General features: G+C 40.5%; 3 non-coding genes across 3 annotated transcripts; 2 read left to right on the top strand and 1 right to left on the bottom strand.

Annotated features, from left to right (window-relative positions):
* Positions 1 to 6,420: 6,420 nt before the first annotated feature.
* Trnal-cag (transfer RNA leucine (anticodon CAG)) lies at positions 6,421 to 6,504 on the top strand. Its single transcript has one exon. It is a non-coding gene; the product is annotated as a tRNA-Leu (tRNA).
* A 282-nt stretch (positions 6,505 to 6,786) lies between these two features.
* Trnac-gca (transfer RNA cysteine (anticodon GCA)) lies at positions 6,787 to 6,858 on the bottom strand. Its single transcript has one exon. It is a non-coding gene; the product is annotated as a tRNA-Cys (tRNA).
* An 8,561-nt stretch (positions 6,859 to 15,419) lies between these two features.
* Positions 15,420 to 15,503, top strand: Trnal-cag (transfer RNA leucine (anticodon CAG)). Its single transcript has one exon. It is a non-coding gene; the product is annotated as a tRNA-Leu (tRNA).
* The last annotated feature ends 198 nt before the right edge of the window (positions 15,504 to 15,701 follow it).

The raw sequence follows: 15,701 nt of genomic DNA, 5'->3' as shown, positions 1-15,701 counted from the left end.
ATATTAACCTACAAGTATATCATGTCAGACAGGCCGACTCGTGTCTGTCTTTATGTAGCAATATGTTTAGGGAACACGGTCACGTACTGACATGTATCGCAAGGCATATTAACCTACAAGTATATCATGTCAGACAGGCCGACTCGTGTCTGTCTTTATGTAGCAATATGTTTAGGGAACACGGTCACGTACTGACATGTATCGCAAGGCATATTAACCTACAAGTATATCATGTCAGACAGGCCGACTCGTGTCTGTCTTTATGTAGCAATATGTTTAGGGAACACGGACACGTACAGACATGTATCGCAAGGCATATTAACCTACAAGTATATCATGTCAGACAGGCCGACTCGTGTCTGTCTTTATGTAGCAATATGTTTAGGGAACACGGTCACGTACTGACATGTATCGCAAGGCATATTAACCTACAAGTATATCATGTCAGACAGGCCGACTCGTGTCTGTCTTTATGTAGCAATATGTTTAGGGAACACGGTCACGTACTGACATGTATCGCAAGGCATATTAACCTACAAGTATATCATGTCAGACAGGCCGACTCGTGTCTGTCTTTATGTAGCAATATGTTTAGGGAACACGGACACGTACTGACATGTATCGCAAGGCATATTAACCTACAAGTATATCATGTCAGACAGGCCGACTCGTGTCTGTCTTTATGTAGCAATATGTTTAGGGAACACGGACACGTACTGACATGTATCGCAAGGCATATTAACCTACAAGTATATCATGTCAGACAGGCCGACTCGTGTCTGTCTTTATGTAGCAATATGTTTAGTGAACACGGTCACGTACTGACATGTATCGCAAGGCATATTAACCTACAAGTATATCATGTCAGACAGGCCGACTCGTGTCTGTCTTTATGTAGCAATATGTTTAGGGAACACGGTCACGTACTGACATGTATCGCAAGGCATATTAACCTACAAGTATATCATGTCAGACAGGCCGACTCGTGTCTGTCTTTATGTAGCAATATGTTTAGTGAACACGGTCACGTACTGACATGTATCGCAAGGCATATTAACCTACAAGTATATCATGTCAGACAGGCCGACTCGTGTCTGTCTTTATGTAGCAATATGTTTAGGGAACACGGTCACGTACTGACATGTATCGCAAGGCATATTAACCTACAAGTATATCATGTCAGACAGGCCGACTCGTGTCTGTCTTTATGTAGCAATATGTTTAGGGAACACGGACACGTACAGACATGTATCGCAAGGCATATTAACCTACAAGTATATCATGTCAGACAGGCCGACTCGTGTCTGTCTTTATGTAGCAATATGTTTAGGGAACACAGTCACGTACTGACATGTATCGCAAGGCATATTAACCTACAAGTATATCATGTCAGACAGGCCGACTCGTGTCTGTCTTTATGTAGCAATATGTTTAGGGAACACGGTCACGTACTGACATGTATCGCAAGGCATATTAACCTACAAGTATATCATGTCAGACAGGCCGACTCGTGTCTGTCTTTATGTAGCAATATGTTTAGGGAACACGGACACGTACTGACATGTATCGCAAGGCATATTAACCTACAAGTATATCATGTCAGACAGGCCGACTCGTGTCTGTCTTTATGTAGCAATATGTTTAGGGAACACGGTCACGTACTGACATGTATCGCAAGGCATATTAACCTACAAGTATATCATGTCAGACAGGCCGACTCGTGTCTGTCTTTATGTAGCAATATGTTTAGGGAACACGGACACGTACTGACATGTATCGCAAGGCATATTAACCTACAAGTATATCATGTCAGACAGGCCGACTCGTGTCTGTCTTTATGTAGCAATATGTTTAGGGAACACGGACACGTACTAACATGTATCGTAAGGCATATTAACCTACAAGTATATCATGTCAGACAGGCCGACTCGTGTCTGTCTTTATGTAGCAATATGTTTAGGGAACACGGTCACGTACTGACATGTATCGCAAGGCATATTAACCTACAAGTATATCATGTCAGACAGGCCGACTCGTGTCTGTCTTTATGTAGCAATATGTTTAGGGAACACGGTCACGTACTGACATGTATCGCAAGGCATATTAACCTACAAGTATATCATGTCAGACAGGCCGACTCGTGTCTGTCTTTATGTAGCAATATGTTTAGGGAACACGGTCACGTACTGACATGTATCGCAAGGCATATAAACCTACAAGTATATCATGTCAGACAGGCCGACTCGTGTCTGTCTTTATGTAGCAATATGTTTAGGGAACACGGTCACGTACTGACATGTATCGCAAGGCATATTAACCTACAAGTATATCATGTCAGACAGGCCGACTCGTGTCTGTCTTTATGTAGCAATATGTTTAGGGAACACGGTCACGTACTGACATGTATCGCAAGGCATATTAACCTACAAGTATATCATGTCAGACAGGCCGACTCGTGTCTGTCTTTATGTAGCAATATGTTTAGGGAACACGGACACGCACTGACATGTATCGCAAGGCATATTAACCTACAAGTATATCATGTCAGACAGGTCGACTCGTGTCTGTCTTTATGTAGCAATATGTTTAGGGAACACGGTCACGTACAGACATGTATCGCAAGGCATATTAACCTACAAGTATATCATGTCAGACAGGCCGACTCGTGTCTGTCTTTATGTAGCAATATGTTTAGGGAACACGGTCACGTACTGACATGTATCGCAAGGCATATTAACCTACAAGTATATCATGTCAGACAGGCCGACTCGTGTCTGTCTTTATGTAGCAATATGTTTAGGGAACACGGTCACGTACTGACATGTATCGCAAGGCATATTAACCTACAAGTATATCATGTCAGACAGGTCGACTCGTGTCTGTCTTTATGTAGCAATATGTTTAGGGAACACGGACACGTACTGACATGTATCGCAAGGCATATTAACCTACAAGTATATCATGTCAGACAGGCCGACTCGTGTCTGTCTTTATGTAGCAATATGTTTAGGGAACACGGACACGTACTGACATGTATCGCAAGGCATATTAACCTACAAGTATATCATGTCAGACAGGCCGACTCGTGTCTGTCTTTATGTAGCAATATGTTTAGGGAACACGGTCACGTACTGACATGTATCGCAAGGCATATTAACCTACAAGTATATCATGTCAGACAGGCCGACTCGTGTCTGTCTTTATGTAGCAATATGTTTAGGGAACACGGTCACGTACTGACATGTATCGCAAGGCATATTAACCTACAAGTATATCATGTCAGACAGGCCGACTCGTGTCTGTCTTTATGTAGCAATATGTTTAGGGAACACGGTCACGTACTGACATGTATCGCAAGGCATATTAACCTACAAGTATATCATGTCAGACAGGCCGACTCGTGTCTGTCTTTATGTAGCAATATGTTTAGGGAACACGGTCACGTACTGACATGTATCGCAAGGCATATTAACCTACAAGTATATCATGCCAGACAGGCCGACTCGTGTCTGTCTTTATGTAGCAATATGTTTAGGGAACACGGTCACGTACTGACATGTATCGCAAGGCATATTAACCTACAAGTATATCATGTCAGACAGGCCGACTCGTGTCTGTCTTTATGTAGCAATATGTTTAGGGAACACGGTCACGTACTGACATGTATCGCAAGGCATATTAACCTACAAGTATATCATGTCAGACAGGCCGACTCGTGTCTGTCTTTATGTATCAAAAGATGTAACTTTATTATAATTAAACAATTGGCTCTCGACTCAGTATAACATACATTTACATCCAGGTTCTGCAAAGGCGTTGGGGTAGCCTAGTGGTTAAAGCGTTCGCTTTTCACGCAGAAGACCGAGGTTCTAATCCCCATCCGGGTACAAAGTCTGAAGCCGATTTCTGGTGTCCATCGAAGATTGCTGGAATAGTGTTGTAAACGGCATAATCATAAAATCACTCACTCATTTAAGCTCAGCATAAGAAGGCCTTCTGAATGATCTCGGATTTGGCAGCATTTGACTCGCAATAAACTTAGTACACAAAAGTGGTGGGAGGAAATTATACCATTGCAGTGTAAGTACAGAAGTATACATATAGATTTTCAAAGTTTGCATCAAACGTTTCGATCATAAGATCTGAATCATCTGGTTCTTTCAGTCCCTATTACCGTACCACGAATGCCATACTGGTTTGTGCATCATCTCGAAGTTTAGTCCAGGAAAGGCTCTCACCAACTGTCGTAATTTCAAAAAATTTAAACAAATGTAAACTGTCAGTGTATTTAAGTGTTGCATGTAACGTTTCTTGATATGTACAATAGCGTTCATAAATAATTTCACAATGTATACAACCATACAACGTAGCTACACGGTATTGGGACCTACTTAACCTTTTCCGAACATCATTTCTATTTATTTCGGTATACGTTATTTTGATCCCAGCGAAATCCGTTTACTGAATTAGTGTGGGGAAAAACTGACATCGAAAGGTCCTTATACCTTTACCATACACACACGGCTCTCACTCTGAACATGACATCCATAAAGCTAATACATATAACCTTTTTGGTTGAAGAAACATTAAATGTGACAGATTGATCGACACACTCACGGTCGGGAGAATTATTGTAAGGGTTGAACTCTTGATGAACACGAGACATGACGATAATCATGGACTGAATACAGTATAAATACACATTGAAGAAACCTCACAAGTACAGCTGATCTTCGCCGTCAACACTACAACACTTCAACAGCAGCGTGAGTCCTGGAACTGTCGGAGGTAACAATTAGACATACATTCTCTTGTTCATCAGTATTTGAATCAGTTTGAAATGAATTAATCCTGTATCGTTTGAGTGACATTATATTGTCCCTATTAATTCAATGGGTTGGAGGCACGGATGCCCGGTTCCAAAGGTTTCAAAGCCGAATCACGGGTTTGTCAGCACCGATCTCACCTCATGGTAAAAAGACTTATACCTAGCGCAGTTTTGTCATTCAGTTGAATGAAATTACAAATAAGACGCATCTTATTAACAGTGTGTAGTAACATACCGCTATTTTGTCTCACGCGCTCTTGGAACATATTTTATACATGCATGAATGTTGCAGAATTTACCACTGGCCATGAGACCTCTGTTGCTGTTAGTGTTTGCTGCTGTCCTGGTCGTCGTCTTGGCAGATGAAGACAAGACGACTAACGGCCCCGTGGAAAACAGCATTAACAGTGTCGACGACGGTGATAATGATGTGAACACTGTGGACGGAGACGACAAAAAGGACAAAAAATACAGAAAGGATTTCATCAAAATGAAACGTCCCAATGTAAGAGATCGCAGTGATGACAGTTCCGAAACTATTGCTGTAGACGCCAAAGACGTCAATGTTGCTAAACATGCTGGCAATTTCAAAGGTATGATATGGAATGCATTACCTCTTGAGTGAGTGAGTGTTAACTCTCAGTTTAATGAGTAACACCGCTAATCTGATCAGAATTATTTTAATGGCAAATAATTAATTACAAAACAAGTATACATTTGGGGTTAAAATGATATCGTTTCTACAGATTTCAAAACACACAAAATATACACTCATGCATTAAAGCGTGAATCGAAATGGTCATTGTGAATCCTTATTACCTTATCTGCGATGTAACGATACCAATATACCTCAATATTTAATGATTTTCTGTACAAAAGGAGGACAGGGATAAGTATACGCATGTTTCCTGTTTAAAGGTGCTGCACACAAAACACGAACAGATCTAAAGGACACAGATGATTCGGCAGAGAAACATCCCAATGACCTGTAACGCCATGTTGGTCTTCTGTTTCACGACCTTTGAGGTGGACGATGATGGGCGGGCCGATGACAATACTGAACATACAACAACCAAATCGCTTTGAAACGGTCATTTCCATAAACTGTTGAAACATAGAAATTGCAGTTAAAAGCATGATTGTATTTTCATATCCTGTTAAGAACGGCGTTGATGATTAAATGATGCAACTGTTTGTTGGTATGTGTTTCTCTTGTACACTGGCAAACCTTGTACCTGCGTACATCGTCATGGCACTGAAGTGGGGTGTTTCCATCGCCTAGCCTCGAAGGAATGGGTTTACACGGGACTGATATTAGAAGGACCTTTCGTCGAATATTGACAGCCTCATTCCAATGTTTATTCCTGGCACAATGACAGTCTAATACATTCAGTTCTCGGAGACTTAAATATATTGAACGTTTCGCAATACATTCCTTGAAGTCTACATATGCACTTTTTCCGCCCTTGGTAGGGTCTAAACTGGATTTAGGACCATATTTTCAATGTGGGTGGAATGCATTTTCCGCGTCCAAACCAATACATAGGACTCTCGCTGATATACTTTATACAGGTGTGTACAGGCTACCAGCAGTCAGGATGGCCGAGCGGTCTAAGGCGCTCCGTTCAGGTCGCAGTCGGGTTCTCCCGGCGTGGGTTCGAATCCCACTTCTGACAACTCTTTTTGTCCTCTTCAACTGTCACCTGTTTGGTATTGTTTTGTCAATCAAGGAAAGTCATCAGCATCCCGTGCCGTCAGAATTAGCTTGGGTATGAACTGAAATTTCTACAAGCTACCAGGCCGAGCGGTCTAAGGCGTTGCTTTCTGGTTGCAGTTGGCTTTGCAATGCAGCATCCCGCGCCGTCAGAATTAGCTTGGGCGGGAACTGAAATTGGTATGATTCGTGTGACTTCCTTGTTCCTTCAGTGGTGACTAATTCAGCGAAAGAACACATACAGAGGGGGCACCCGGGATCGAACCGGGGACATCTCCATCTGCAGTCGAATGCTCTACCACTGAGCCATACCCCCGTCACATGTGCTGTCAGGATAAATGCAGGTAATAACAATCAAGTCAGTAAATGCTCGTGCCCAATACATGGGAATCTGGTCGCATCTGGCACAGCAAAACATGGAAACATGGTCCAAAATTAGAATCGTTTCTATTTAGCTGCAGACTTCAGTTGTAGCAAGGAGACACTCCTCTGTTTGTGTGATTGTCTGAGTCAGACATGATACGAGTGACATTTTAAAATCTTTATTTAGGTTTAGCGGGTCTACATTGTGGAATATTAATGTTAAAATAGAACTGACATTATACCACATAGTGTAATGTTATTGTAATCATAATTGTAACTTCGTTTCGAGGGAAGTAAGCCCAAGTACAAAATATTGCACTTTTGAATCACGATTATACGCTTACAGTTTTGTTTATTTGTTTTCTTACAAGCAGTAATGTATCTTATATGTCATGAATAAGTGATAATTGTGTTTTAATTATTTTTGAGTTTTTGATTGCATGTGACCTTTAATAAGTTAACTGGATTATTTCAAAAGACAGTCTCAGATTAAGAGATGAAAATGCCAAGAGAGACATGGTGATTGATGACATTTTCAACTTTTCTCCAAAATTCGTGTACTATTTTACATTTGATGAACATGTGATGGAAATGTCCAGTTCAGACTGAAACAGCAAATATTTGCAGCAATCCTTTTGATTTGCAACAACTCTTTTCCAATATACATTTTCACTCTATTCATGAATCGATACTGAAAATCTAGGAGTTTTACATTTACATACATAGGGCAAATTTCTGTATTTGTAAAGGGAATATTCCATGAAATGTCTACATTAAGTTCATTAGGTTCATTTAACAAAGCTTAAGAGGAGTGTCACCAGCCAGTATTTGTTTTGTAGTAATTTGTACACCCTTTTTGGGGAGAAAGCAGAGGAGTTTAATGAGAGGCTTTGGGTGAGTTGAATAGGACCAAAGTGAGGTTTTCCATGTTTAGGGGATATTTAGGATAATTCTGTTGTACTATAAAACTGTTCCTTTAATGCCGCAAATATTCTTGCATTCACTAAAAGACAAACAAAATAAAACAACACCATTATCATCCCAAACATAACTTATTGTATGTATACCTCCTTTAAACCAACCTTTTGATTAAGAAACTATTATTTCTAATCTGGTGATTCGGCAACGGAGGTAAGGCAATAGACTTCCTTGTCATAGTGCTGATGACTATTACATTCAAATAACACATAGAGAGGGCACCCGAGATTTCTTCCAATAACACACACAAATGCAGATGATGCCTACAGTGGAAGCTGTCTAATCCGGCACGCTTTTGGACTTGGAAAATATCCGTTTTCGACTAGGTGCCCGATTGCAGAGCTGATGATAGATGTACAAGCCATGGAAGGGACTTTGATTTTCGGCCGGTGTTGACAATTTGCTGGATTAGACAGATGTCGGTTTTGACAGCTTCCATTGTATGTAAAATGTGAGATAATAACGTCTTGTTCAAAGTCATGTTCTGTTCATTTGGCTACTGACTATTTATATCTGTCAAGCCAAGTCTAAATCCAATAACTGTAAGTTTCTTGCTTGTACGTGTTTGATATAAATCGAGATCGAATATCATCTGTTATTTGCATATGATACTTATTAATTTACGAAAACAGGATATTCTATAGAAATATTTGGGGCACTCTACAAAGGAAACACGCATAAGAACTTTTCATCAGAAGACGAATATGTTCATGTAAATTTAACACTGTTTCTGACACATTAGCTGTCATTAAGGAAGAGCCTGATTTTTCCAGTCAACAAATTACACAATGTCATGATGTTTTCCACTATTTCCACTGTCCATACTTTGCCTGACATTATAACACTATGTATACGGATCGGCGGCCTTATGTACAATAAACTAACGATCATCAGCTTGTTCTTAATCTGTTTATAGCAGTTGTAGATATTCGTGTCAGGAATATGTCTTGGGGAAACCATGACTTTGAGGATTCACAATCTCTTGTAAAGCCGAGTAGGAGTTGTTTATCCGACTTCTCAACTGTTTTTGTGTAAAATATCTCTTAAAGTAATATATTACGATTGATATTAACACGAACCGGTGCCTTATAATAGATCTCCATGGGGTACATGGAATAGCGAGCTAGTGATATGAAAATACATGTCATACCCTGACCGATTTTCATGAAATTATCGTGCATTTCACGCCCTGCTGCGAGCACATGGTTAGGAAAACAAGCAAGATGTCCGACAATCAGAGTCAGATAAACAACATTTTTCAAAGCTCAGACTCAGTTATGGAGAAACCACCATCCGGAGGATACAAATTATCACCCGTTTTAGATATAGTCTGCAAGAAAAATAAACAGCAAAATGTTTACGTCACTGCATACGGGATATCTACCCGACACGCGGTATAACGAGTTTGTTCGGCCCCCGGGATTTTCCCTCCTCCGCGGGTTTACATTTGCTACCAAAACCGAGGAGTGAGTGGGTTACGTTTTACGCCGCACTCAGCGATATTCCAGCCATATGGCGGCGGTCTGTAAATAATCGAGTCTGGGGCAGACAATCCAGTAACCAACAACATGAGCGTCGATTTGCGCAATTGGGAACCGATGACATGCGTCAACCAAGCCTGACCACCCGATCCCATTAGTCGCCTCTTACGACAAGCACAGTCGCTTTTTATGGCAAGCATGGGTTGCTGAAGGCCTGTTCTACCCTGGGACCTTCACGGGTCCCAAACCGAGGACAGGAGACTGCTGAGACTTCTGAACCGTCATGAATGTAAAACACAAATGTGTATTAATTCATTTGTGAATAATGATTATTTCAAAATCGAGGTTTAGAAATTATCAGTGCAAAGTCCGAACTTTACAATTCACATCCCGTGAATTTACAATATACATCTCTGATTATATAGTGTTACGTAACCACGTGGTTCGATCTTGAAATGACTGAGTGAGACGACCCATTATTTGCAAGTTAGGTTGATAATGACCTGGCCCCGATTTCTCGACAGAAACTTAAGTTTTTACTCAAATTTCAAGATGAGTTTGACAATTTGACATTTTTTTAAAATACAGAAGCCCAAACAACTTAAGCATTATGTCCACCAAACTCAAATTGTCCACTATGTTGAAGCATAGTATCAATTTCAGTTCATTGTAGGGAATGATTTTTCTCAAATTTCAGTAAAAACACAAACTTGAGTAAAAATTCAGCCTTAAGTTTACTTCGAGAAATCGGGACCAGGAAACACATGACGTGTACACACTTGCAACAAAATTATTGGCGAACTCATATCATACCCATATTGAAATATATATCTTGACGCACATCAACACATATATTGTCAAACAGGCCAATGCATTTGCTCAGGCCTCATGAATATGTAACTTTATTATAATTTTACACCCGAGACTCAACTCCAGTAAAACACACACCTGCATTGAAGCTCACCACGGACAGTGGGGTTTCTCAGCGGTTAAAGTGTTCGCTCTTCACGTCGAAGCACATTCCTGCCGTCCCAGACGTGATGTTACTAAATTATTACAAAAAGAGACATAAACCTAAACTCACTCACAAGCTCAGCACAACAACGTCTCCTGTATTATCTCGAATTTGTCAGAATCTGAATCGCAACTGCCTTTGCAGTGTAAACATACAATCATTTTGTTCGTTCAACCTACATCAGTTCTAGTGAGTGAGTGAGTGAGTGAGTGAGTTTAGTTTTACGCCGCACTCAGCAATATTACAGCTATATGGCGGCGGTCTGTAAATAATCGAGTCTGGACCAGACAATCCAGTGATCAACAACATGAGCATCGATCTGCGCAATTGGGAACCGATGACATGTGTCAACCAAGTCAGCGAGCCTGACCACCCGATCCCGTTAGTCGCCTCTTACGACAAGCTGAGTCGCCTTTTATGGCAAGTATGTGTTGCTGAAGGCCTATTCTACCCCGGGACCTTCACGGGTCACATCAGTTCTAATTCATACAGTACTATGAATGCAAAACTGTGGTTTGCACGATCTCGATATTCATTCCAGGGAAAGCTCTCACCCATTGTAAATGTCGTTCTGTCGTAACTGCATATACAGATACAGACCCAGAAGCAAAGTTTTGGTGTATTTAAGTGTATACATTTTTTCTTGCTATTCATAATATCGTTCATAAATAGTTTCACATTGTATGTCACCGTTAACGCCAACGTAGCTATACGGTACCGAAACCTACTTAACTCTTGTCTGTCATTGTTATTTGTCTTGGTATACGTTCTTTTGATCCCAACTTTATTACCAATGCCTTTGAGAACATGTATTCTATCATTTGTCAAAGAAAACTATTTGCGCAAATAAATGTTCGTGACCATATTTACGATCTTGACAAAAGTAATCCTTTCACTGAATGAGTATAGAAAAGGTCGACACTGCAATGGTCTTATACCTTTCCCATAAAACACTGACATCACTTTGAGCATCACATCCATAAACATTTACTCATGACCTTTCAGTTGTTTTACATGGAACGTTAAAGGTGACAGATTGATCGACACACTCACGGTCGGGAGAATTATCGCAAGGGTTGAACTCTTGATGAACACGAGAGATGACGATAACCATGGACTGAATACAGTATAAATACACATTGAAGAAACCTCACAAGTACAGCTGATCTTCGCCGTCAACATTACAACACTTCTACAGCAGCGTGAGTCCTGGAACTGTCGGAGGTAACAATTAGACATACATTCTCTTGTTCATCAGAACTCACTCACTGTTGATAATCAGCATCTCAGTCAGCCATTATCATAAACAAAACCGACAAAACACTGTAGTGAGAGAATGACATCATACTGCTCCAAGTAATCGAAATGGGTAGATAACACAGGTGCCCGGTGATACCTGCCCAAAGGTTTCCAAGCAGGAATCACTGATTTTCCAGCATCACTTCTGCCTCTTGATAAACAGCTAATACTTAGGACAATTTTGTCATGCATTTGCATGAAATTACAAATATAATCTATTTTATCAATAATGTTACACACCGCTATTTTGTCTTACACGCTCTTGGAACATATTTTATACATGCATGAATGTTGCAGAATTTACCACTGGCCATGAGACCTCTGTTGCTGTTAGTGTTTGCTGCTATTCTGGTGGTCGTCTTGGCAGATGAAGACAAGAAGACTAACGACCCAGTAGACAACAGCATTAACAGTGTCGACGACGGTGATGATGATGTGAACACTGTGGACGGAGACGACAAAAAGGACAAAAAGTACAGAAAGGCTTCCATCAGAATGAAACGTCCCAATGTAAGAGATCGCAGTGATGACAGTTCCGAAACTAATGCTGTGGACGCCAAAGATTCCAGTGACGCAAAAGGTATGATGCGGAAAAAAATGACTCAAAAGGTGTGATAAGAAAACAGGACACTCAAGGGACATTTCTTGGATGAGTGGCAATTAGTCTGATCTAACTTTTTGAATCGTAAACAATTACAGTATGGTTCAAAATTATTGAGAATAGCTAAAGCATTTCATATTATTAAACGAGAACAAATCAGATAAAATTGAATGTATTGTGAAAGTGAACTGACCTTTTCATGTTGTGTAGGTAACAATTTAATATTTTATCAAGTCTCCTTGAGCTTCACGGCACAGTCTAAGACGGGTAGGCATACTTCCTATCAGAGAGGTTAGTGTTTCGTGAGTTATGCTGTCCCAGTATCGGACCACTTCTCTCTTCATGTCTTCAATTTTTGTCAACCCCTTTTGATTCACACATTCCTTCATCATCCCCCAAATGTTCTCAATGGGATTTAAGTCAGGACTATATGCAGGAAATGGTAATGCAGTCACATTTTCCTCCTGAAACCACTGCTTGGCATGTTTTGCGGTGTGTTTAGGAACATTATCTTGCTGCAAAATCCAGTCATTTCCATAAAACACATGTGCACTTGGAAGGAGAAAATTATCTAATATGTTAGTGTAGCGTTGACTTGTCAGATTTCCCTCAAACACACACAGCGGGGTCGTTCCTAATAAGGATATCCCTCCCCATACATGAAACTTTGGGCTGTATTTAGGTCGTCGATACAACGGTGCTGACGCAGACTTTGTCCATATTTTCACATTATTGGGATATACCCATATTGAGCTTTCATCAGTAAAAATCACATTTTCCCAGTCAAAGTTTTCATGTGCCAAACACCACTCAACACGCCTGTCTTTATGTTCTTGTTTCATGAGAGGAGAAGGAATTCCAGTCTTTTTCTCCCATCCAAGATCAATCAAATTTCTTCTAACTGTAGATTTTGATACAACTGTTGATCCCCTTTCTATTATTTCATACCTGATGTTGGAGATGCTTGCCCTTTGCTTTTTAGACTCTAAAATTCCCAGCCGGACGCGATCTGAGAAGTCCAATTATCTGGGTCTCCCTGCTCCTTTCTGGTGCCCCAAATCCTTTCCCTCTTTAAAATTCTTCCAAATCCTATACACAGTAGAAAGAGGAGTTCCTGTTCTCTCTGCCAATGTATTTACATCATCAATTCCTTGATTACACAACTCAAAAATCAACCTTCTTTTATCTTCAGCAGACATTGTTGACAGTGCTGAGGAAAATGACGTCTGCTACAAATTCAGGGGAGGTAACTCTAATTGTACTATACTCAGTAGGCCAAGATGAGTTACCTCCCTTAAACCATTACTTAGTTTTAAGTATCAGTGAATCAGTTGAGGTGTTAGGATAGCTCAAAGTAAGAAGAAAAATTCTCAATAATTATGAACCAGACTATATGTACAAAAATAGGCCATTTTGGGTGACACATCATCTCGTTCCGAACTTATAAGATCTCTAAAGATTTTAAACGTACGAAACGTACATTCATGCATTAAGGCAATGACAGAAATGATAACTATAAATCCTATTTACCTTATCCTCTCCTGTAAGGATATCCATGTGCTTTTATATTTAAAGATTATTTTTTTTAAATATCAAGTAGGAGCTAATTGCATGCGTTCTGTCCATCTTTCCTATTTCAAGCTGCTGCACATAAAACGCGAAATGATCTGAAGGACACAGATGATTCGGCAGAAAAACACCCGAATGACCTTTGAAGTGGACGGTGACGGCCGGACAGATGACGACACTGAGGCTACAACGAAATGCTTTGAAATGCTCAATTTCATACACTGTTCAAACAAAGAAATTACAAGTTAAACGGCATTGTTATATTTTAGTACTCTGTAAACGATTCCGTTGATGACTAAATGATGAAAATGTCTCTTGCCGTTTGATTTTCTCGTTCTAAGACAACAAACAAACCATTAAAAAAATTTGTAATCACGGTGGAAAGCATTTTCCGCGTTCAAACCAAATTGAATACATATGACCCTCGCTTATATAGTTCATACGGGTGTGTACAGGCTACCAGCAGTCAGGATGACCGAGCGGTGTAAGGTCACTCGCCGTTAGATTAGGACATAACATAATGATTTATAAATACAGAGGTAGTCAGATTAGCTGCATTAAATATATTATACATTCATCTAGGTATATTTCTTCATTGTAAGCTATACAATAATTCTGAACATATCCATGGAAAAGTACTTACTCTCTTTTCAATGGAATTGTTAGACACTGCCACCCCAACTAGATATTTTCTTTATCAGGTGGTAGTGTAAGCACTGTCAGCGACTGTAATTGTACAATCATGTGAATACATATGTTAATAAAAAAAATGCGGTCTAAGGTGCTGCGTCGGGTTCTCCCGGCGTGGGTTCGAATCCCACTTCTGACAACTCTTTTTGTCCTCTTCAACTGTCACCTGTTTGGTATTGTTTTGTCAATCAAGGAAAGTCATCAGCATCCCGTGCCGTCAGAATTAGCTTGACATAACAGTCTGACCGCATCTGACACCCAGCAAAGCATGCTGGGGCTCACGCCATATCCCCACCTTTCTTCCTGCCACATCGTAGGTCCAATACATTCACTTGCCTGAGTCTTCTAGTTTGTATTTATGGCTGCATGGCACAAAGTTGGAATCGTTTCGGTTTAGTTACACACTTCTTCTAGTAAGAAGACACTCCTCTGTCCAAAATGGGATTGCCTGAGTCTGGTATGATTCGTGTGACTTCCTTGTTCCTTAACTGATGACTGATTCAGCGAAAAAAACACCATGTGCTGTCAGGAAAAATGTAGGTAATAACAATCAAGTCAGTAAATGCTCGTGCACAAGACATAACAGTCTGACCGCATTTGACACCCAGCAAAGCATGCTGGGGCTCACGCCATATCCCCACCTTTCTTCCTGCCACATCGTAGGTCCAGTACATTCACTTGACGGCGACTTAAATACATTGAACGTTTCACAATACATGCCTTGAAGTCTACATATGCACTTTTTCCGCCCTTGGTAGGGTCTAAACTGGATTTAGGACCATATTTTCAATGTGGGTGGAATGCATTTTCCGCGTCCAAACCAATACATAGCTAGGACTCTCGTTGATATACTTTATACAGGTGTGTACAGGCTACCAGCAGTCAGGATGGCCGAGCGGTCTAAGGCGCTGCGTTCAGGTCGCAGTCGGGTTCTCCCGGCGTGGGTTCGAATCCCACTTCTGACAACTCTTTTTGTCCTCTTCAACTGTCACCTGTTTGGTATTGTTTTGTCAATCAAGGAAAGTCATCAGCATCCCGTGCCGTCAGAATTAGCTTGGGTAAGAACTGAAATTTCTAGTCTGTATTTATGGCTGCATGGCACAAAGTTGGAATCGTTTCTATTTAGTTGCACACTTATTTGTAGTGAGAAGACGCTCCTCTGT

Source organism: Haliotis asinina, chromosome 6 (assembly GCF_037392515.1).
Source record: "Haliotis asinina isolate JCU_RB_2024 chromosome 6, JCU_Hal_asi_v2, whole genome shotgun sequence".
Taxonomy (NCBI): Eukaryota; Metazoa; Mollusca; class Gastropoda; order Lepetellida; family Haliotidae; genus Haliotis; species Haliotis asinina.
Note: the sequence above shows the minus strand (reverse complement) of the source record. Positions and strands in the feature narration are given on the sequence as shown.